The sequence below is a fragment of the Molothrus aeneus genome, chromosome 4 (assembly GCF_037042795.1).
Source record: "Molothrus aeneus isolate 106 chromosome 4, BPBGC_Maene_1.0, whole genome shotgun sequence".
Classification (NCBI taxonomy): Eukaryota; Metazoa; Chordata; class Aves; order Passeriformes; family Icteridae; genus Molothrus; species Molothrus aeneus.
This window is the reverse complement of record NC_089649.1, coordinates 577,557-584,428: the sequence shown is the minus strand read 5'-3', so window position 1 is coordinate 584,428 and position 6,872 is coordinate 577,557.

Sequence of the window (6,872 nt, the reverse complement as noted above, 5' to 3'; positions counted from 1 at the left end):
TTCCTTTCTCAAACTGTTTTTCTCTGCTTCAATAAGGCGTGAGATAAGCATATTTCCTATATATATATATTCCAAAGCTATAGTTTCAAGGATACAAGTAATATTCTAAAATTATACTTCAAAAGGTTATTATTGCAGAGCTTTTTTTTTTTTTTTTTTTAATGCAAGCAAAAAGCAACATCCTTAACACCTTAATTCCAATGCTCCTAAATCAACCAGGGTTAATTGCAAACAAAAGATAGGTTCAAAGGCCTTTTTCCATGCTTTATTTTCCTCAGTTATTATTAGAATTCGCAACTATCCCATTGTCGATGTCCACACATTTCGCATTCGCAAGTGCACACTTCGCCTGTTTGTATCTGACACGAAACACAGCTTTGCATCTCACAGTCCCCCACCTGCTTGTATAAATTTTCATTTATCTTACTCATTCGTGTCTGGGCTTCAAATCTGGCCAAAACTTTAGAAGCTTTCTCTTTTTGGTCTCTTTTCTTTAATTTCATTATTTTGGTTATCTTAGCTCTTTTCTCAATTCAACCAACTTCTCTGGTAGCCATTTCTGAGTCGGTTACTGCAATCTGCATGCTTTGGATAACTGAGTAGATTAGTCGGATAAAACATGGAATAAGGCAAGGTAGAAACAATAACCCAGCCAATGAGCACAATATCAGGAACTCTATTTTCTTCCACTAAGCTCTTCCTCCAAGCATCTGGTCCCACCATGAGGCTTGAAGAATGGAATTCCTTTTTGGACAGGGACATGAGCCACCCTTTTGATCTCTGCTGCCAAATCCCGGATGGTTTCTCCGTAATCATCAATCTCAACACAGCATTCTGATTCATTGAATTTCCCACACACTCCCCCTTCTTCGGTGAGCAAATAGTCCAAGGCTATTCGATTCTGATACACAAAAGCCCGCACCTGAGTGTGCTGCTGGCTTAACAAGTCCAGGCCCTCTGAGGAGTGATTCAAGACTACCTCTACCACTGCTTGCAGTCTGATCAACCTATGCAATAGGTAAATCGGGGTCCTATATCCCCAGCTTCCGTCTTGAGCCCAAGTGGCTGGCCCGTAATAATCTATTATTCTTTCTGCCGGCCACTCTTCTTCTCTCCATTTTTGGTCCCTTTCTGCCCTTGGAAACTCCAGTTTCAATTCTCTTTTTCTCCCTTTTAAGGTTTTCATATAAGGGTGCTCCTAACAGGTTACTCTTGGACTTTGGTAGTACAAAGAAGGAGGGTTGTATAATCCCTAAAGTACAGGATCCTTTCCCTCTACGGGACAGTTCACTGTAAGCTTTTTGCCCACAAATCCAATATATACCATTTGGGTCTTTCCATGGGTCATTTACAGCTTCAGGTTTTTCCCAGTACATTCTTAGGGTCTCCAGGGATTGGTAAGGGTTAGCTCCAGGACTTTTATGCCAGCACAACTTTGTTTTGTTGTTCCATTTGCAGTTTTTCTCTTTATTTAAGCTCCAGTATCTAGCAGGAGGTGTTGGCTGCCAAGTTCTAGTGTTATTGTTTGAATTCACGGCTAAAGTAGACATGCAAGGAGTATACCCTACCACTTCAGTATATTTTCTACCCTCCTTGCTGATGCAAACTGTCTCAATTATTCGATGATTCAAAATCCATCCTTCAGGACACTTCAATGTTTTGGAAATTTGAGTATGGTTCCATTTTAGGAATTGCTCTGGAGCTAGACCCTCACCTCTCCATGGCCACTTTTTGGCTGATTTTAATCCTCCACAAATCCAACAGTTGGATAACTCTAATTCTGTGGCAATTTCTTGCATTAGATCTACAAAAAGGTTCTTATTTGAAGTCAGAAAACCCCAATCACCATATTGCTATTCTAACTGTTTGTATTTTTCACTCAATTTCTTTAGCTTTTCTTGTTCTGCCCATTTCTTTTTTGCTGCTGATTCTTGCTTTTGTAATTTTTGAGTAATTTGTTTTATTTTACTCTCTGGGTCTCTTCCTTCTCTGTCTCTTGCTAAACAAAAGAATTTGGCGTATCACAGACAAATTTGTTCATCATCATCTTTGAGAAGGTTGGTTAACACGGGTCCATCCTTGATAGAAACCTTGGCATGTTTTAAATTTTCTCCAACCCAGTATAATTTTCCAGCCATAGTGCACATCTTTAATTGGTTATGGTCATAGCACACTTCACTAACATGGGAATGTGCCATGAACATTGATTCCATTTTTCCCCCGAACCAGACAGTGTGATTGCATTTGTCACAGACAGCTGGAGCAATAGGCTCTGATCTTGCAGCTTGCTCGTGGATTTTGTGGAGTTCAGGAGTGAGGCTAAGGCCCATTGCCTGGGATGCCATGATCAATACAGTGAGAATAATCCTCAAGGGGTTTAACTCTCACCCTCTCTCAAGGCCCCTTGGGTTGCATCCAAGGGCCGAGATATAGATCTTCTCGGTAGCAGAGTTTATACCTTGGGATTTAGTCACTGATATTTTCTGTTTCATTTTTGCCTTTTGCCTCATGAGCCTTCAGATCTCGATTTATCGTGGTTGTGGTCCGATTCTTTTTAATTTAGGCCAATTGGCCCCTGAGTTCGGGGGATATGCGACTACAGTAGGGTTGGTGTATGTGCCTCCTCATCTTCCAGCGATACTTGGCTTCCTGCCACTCTTTTGCTTTAATTTGATATTCGTCCAGTATCCAGTTGCCCTTGTCACACTCTACTTTTTCTAATTTGGCCTTTGGTACTTCCTGCAAATCAATTCCTGCTCTTGTTCCGTGTACCCAGGCTCTCCACCAATCTTTATCTCTTGTTTTAATATATCCTTTCCTTACTGCAGCCCACAAAGTTTTATCAGTTTTTTTCTCTATTTCTTTCATACAATTACAGCAGAGAGCATTAGGGATCTGTCCCCTTGGTAGGTGTGCATACCAAAATTCTTCACACTCCATACACTTAAAACAACCCCATGGATAACACTTACAGTTTGGAGTAGCACATTCTACCTCTCGTGAGTACAATTGGTTTTGCAGCTTAAGGTAGGAGCGTTTTCGTGACATACATCAGTCCCTTTTTAACTTGATTTTCAGTTCTCCGGGGGTAGATGCAATTCTCCGCTGGGATTCAGCAGGCGTCTCTCTTGGTGGTTCCGTCTCTGTTGGTGGTTCCACTGGTCCTTTGACTCGCGACACGTGGGTCCAACCTTTTTCCGCAGTTCGGACAGCTGTATCAGTGGTCAGCAGAGTTAAATATGGACCTTCCCACCTAGGAGACAAACTTTCTTCCTTCCAGCTTTTAATCAGCACCCAGCCACCCGGTTTTATGTGATGTATGCTAAATCCGAGAGGGGCTGATTGAGCAATTACCCCTTTCTCCCTTAGTTCTAGGACATGTTGTCCCATCTTCTGGATGTATTTTTGAATAGTCATATCGGCTATGACTACTGATGTTTGGGGTACTTCCTGGGAATAAGGCATTCCATAAAGCATCTCATATGCAGAAAGTCTCGTATCTGCATTTGGAAGTGTCCTTATATTAAGCAATGCTAAGGTAAACATTTTACCCATGACATTTGGGTCTCAATCATTAATTTCGTTAACTGCTGTTTTATTGTTTGGTTCATCCTTTCTACCCTCCCAGAGCTCTGGGGGTGCCAAGGGGTGTGATATTCCCAGGAAATCCCCATGGCTTGCGTTACTCTTTTTATGATGCTGGAAGTAAAGTGGGAGCCTTGATCAGAATCAATGGCCCTGATAACTCCAAATTGAGGAATGATTTGTTCCAACAATATTTTAACCACAAACTTCGCTGTGGCTTGGGCAGCCGGGTAGGCTTCCACCCAATGAGTTAGTTGATCTACTAATACTAACAAGTATTTCCATCTGCCCACCCTTGGTAATTCAGTATAATCCACCTGAACCCTTTCAAATGGTTGGTAGGCTATTTTTCTACCACCGGTTGGAGCTTGTCTCATTACCTTTTTGTTAACCTTTTGACATGTCAAACACCCCTGTGTTATTTGTTTCGCTATTTCAAAAATTCCAATACATCCATAATATTTTAAAAAATGATCACATAATGCTCTTGTTCCCCAATGAGTCTGTTGGTGTAACTGGTTTAGAATCCTTCTAGCATAAGCTTTAGGTAAAATCTCTCTCCCATCTGATAGTACCCATTTTCCCAGCTCTTTCTTAGCTTCTAATCTTTTTATAGCTTCTTTTTCTTGAGTACTGTAACTTTTTGGCAGCTCCTCTTGAATTTCTGCTATAGAGTTCAGCTGGATAGTTTCTTTTAATTTACAGGCTGCATCCTTATCAGCTTGGTCAGCTGTGTTGTTTCCTCTTGCTAAGTAGCTTGACCCTCGTTGATGACCTCTTACATGTACTACAGCTATTCTCTTAGGCCCTTTCAGGGCTTCAAGCACTCTGATTATTAACTCCTGATGGATTAGTTTCTTCCCTTGAGTGTTTATCAAACCTCTTTCCATCCAGATTTTTCCAAATGTGTGTACAATTCCAAAAGCATATTTTGAGTCAGTGTAAATAGTCTCCACCTTATCTTTTAAAAGTTCTAAAGCTCGGTACAAAGCAAATAATTCACAAGCCTGAGCTGACCAACTAGCACTTATTTTTCCTCGTTCTATTTCAGACAGATTTTCTCCTTCTACAATAGTGTATCCTGAATTTCTTTTCCCTTCTATCACCCTTGACGAACCATCGATAAAATATTTTTCCTCACTAGATAGCTCTGTCTCACTTAAATCTGGTCTCACTTTTGTTTGTAATTCAATTAATTCCACACAGTTATGAGCAAGCTCTTCAGCTGGCTCCCCATAAAGAAATTGAGCTGGGTTCTGAGCCAGAGTAACCTTAAGTTCCAGTTCAGGGGAATGTATCAAGATAGCTTCATACTTTAAAATCTGGCTATTAGTGAGCCATTTCTCTGCTTTTTGATGCAATATGCTTCTGACATTGTGAGGGGTATATACTGTTAACAGAGCTCCAAATGTAACTTTCTTTGCTTCCTCTAAGGTTACCTGCTAACCTCCTAAGGTTACTCTGGCTCAGAACCCCGCTCAACCAGAAGGGCTGTTGCTACTACAGCTTGTAAACATATTGGCCATCCCCGACTAACAGGGTCCAGTAATTTTGAATAATACCCCACCGGCTTTTTGTCTCCTCCCCAGTCCTGGGTGAGCACTCCATAAGCAGTTTGCTCAGCCGTATTTACAAATAATTGAAAAGGTTTACCTAAGTTAGGTAGGCTGAGTACTGGGGCTTGAATTAGAGCATCTTTCAAATTCTTAAATTGTTTTTCATCCTCCTGGTTCTATTTCATTGTATTTACTGTTAGTTTTTCATACAAAAATTTCACCTTTTGACTATATCTATCTATCCATTGTCTACAATATCCCAATAACCCTAAGAGTTGTCGTACCTCCCTTCTGGTATTAGGTGAAGGTAGACTTAGTATTCCCAATATTCTCTCAGGATCCAATTTCTTTGTTCCTTTACTCAGCCAGTGACCTAGATATTTTACTTCCTCTTCAGCAAATTGTAACTTAGCCCTTGAAACCTTTAGGCCTTTCCCAAGAAATTCAACAGACTGATTGTTGCTTCTCTCACTTGCTCCTGATTCTCTCCTGCAATTAATAGATCATCTACATATTGTACTAGTTTAGTTCCTTCTGGTCTTTCAAAATCCTGTAAAATTCTTTCTAAAGCCTGACCGAAAAGATTTGGGGATTCAGTAAAGCCCTGTGGAAGTACTGCCCACCTTAAGTGTTGTTTTCTCCCTGTGTCTGGATCTTGCCATTCAAAGGCAAAATAGTCTCTGCATCCCTCCTCTAAAGGACAGGACCAAAAGGCATCTTTCACATCCACTACACTATACCAAGTATAGTCAGAGGAAACCTGACTTAGTAATGTATACGGGTTAGCTACCACAGGAAACCTTGTGGCTGCTCGTTGATTAATAGCCCTTAGGTCTTGGACTAAACGGTAGCTGCTGTCACTTTTCTTCACAGGGATTATGGGGGTATTGTGGGGTGACATACATTCTTCTAACTTGCCCTGCTTTAAGAGTTCTTCAATTACTGGCTTCAGCCCTCGCCTCCCATCTAGTGGAATAGGGTATTTTCTCACTCTTATAGGAAACTCAGGGTTTACAATGGTGATTTTTAAGGGCTCTATATCTAATTTACCGATCTCCCCAGGAGTGGACCACACATCAGGACATATTTTACTCTCATCCTGCTCTGTCAATTTGTACAGCTGTACCGTTAGTTGATCATTTTGGGGTTGGATGCCAATTTTTAACGAAAGAATCAGGTCTCTCTCCAAAAGATTGCATTCTGCTTCTGAAACTAGTAATAGATTACTAATATCCACTTTTCCCTTTGCTTCAATTAATACTTGTTCAATAATGGGAACCTTAAAGGCCTCCCCTTTTGCTCCAATTACTTGAGCTGTTTTCCTGCTGATTTTGCATCCTTTTGGTAATCTTTGCACTGTTGATCTTTCGGCACCTGTATCTACTAAAAAGGTGAATTCTTCACCTTCGGGACCTGTTCTTAATTTTATCAAGGGCTCTTGCGATGGTCTGGTCCCTAATAAATAGAGCCCCTGACACCATTAATCCTGGTCAAACAGTTTTTGATCTGCCTCCTGTTTCTTGCGAAACCTTTTAACATGCCCTTCCTTACCACAGTAAAAGCAGGTAGGTTTTTTAGAACCTTCACCTGTTACTTTTCTCATGGTTTTAGCATTCCCTGAAGATGCACCACTGTTCTGTACCTCCTTTACCGCAGCCACAAAGACCTTAGCTTTGGCTTTGGCCTTTTCTTCATCTCTGCGAATATAAATTCTCTGTGCTTCCTTTAACA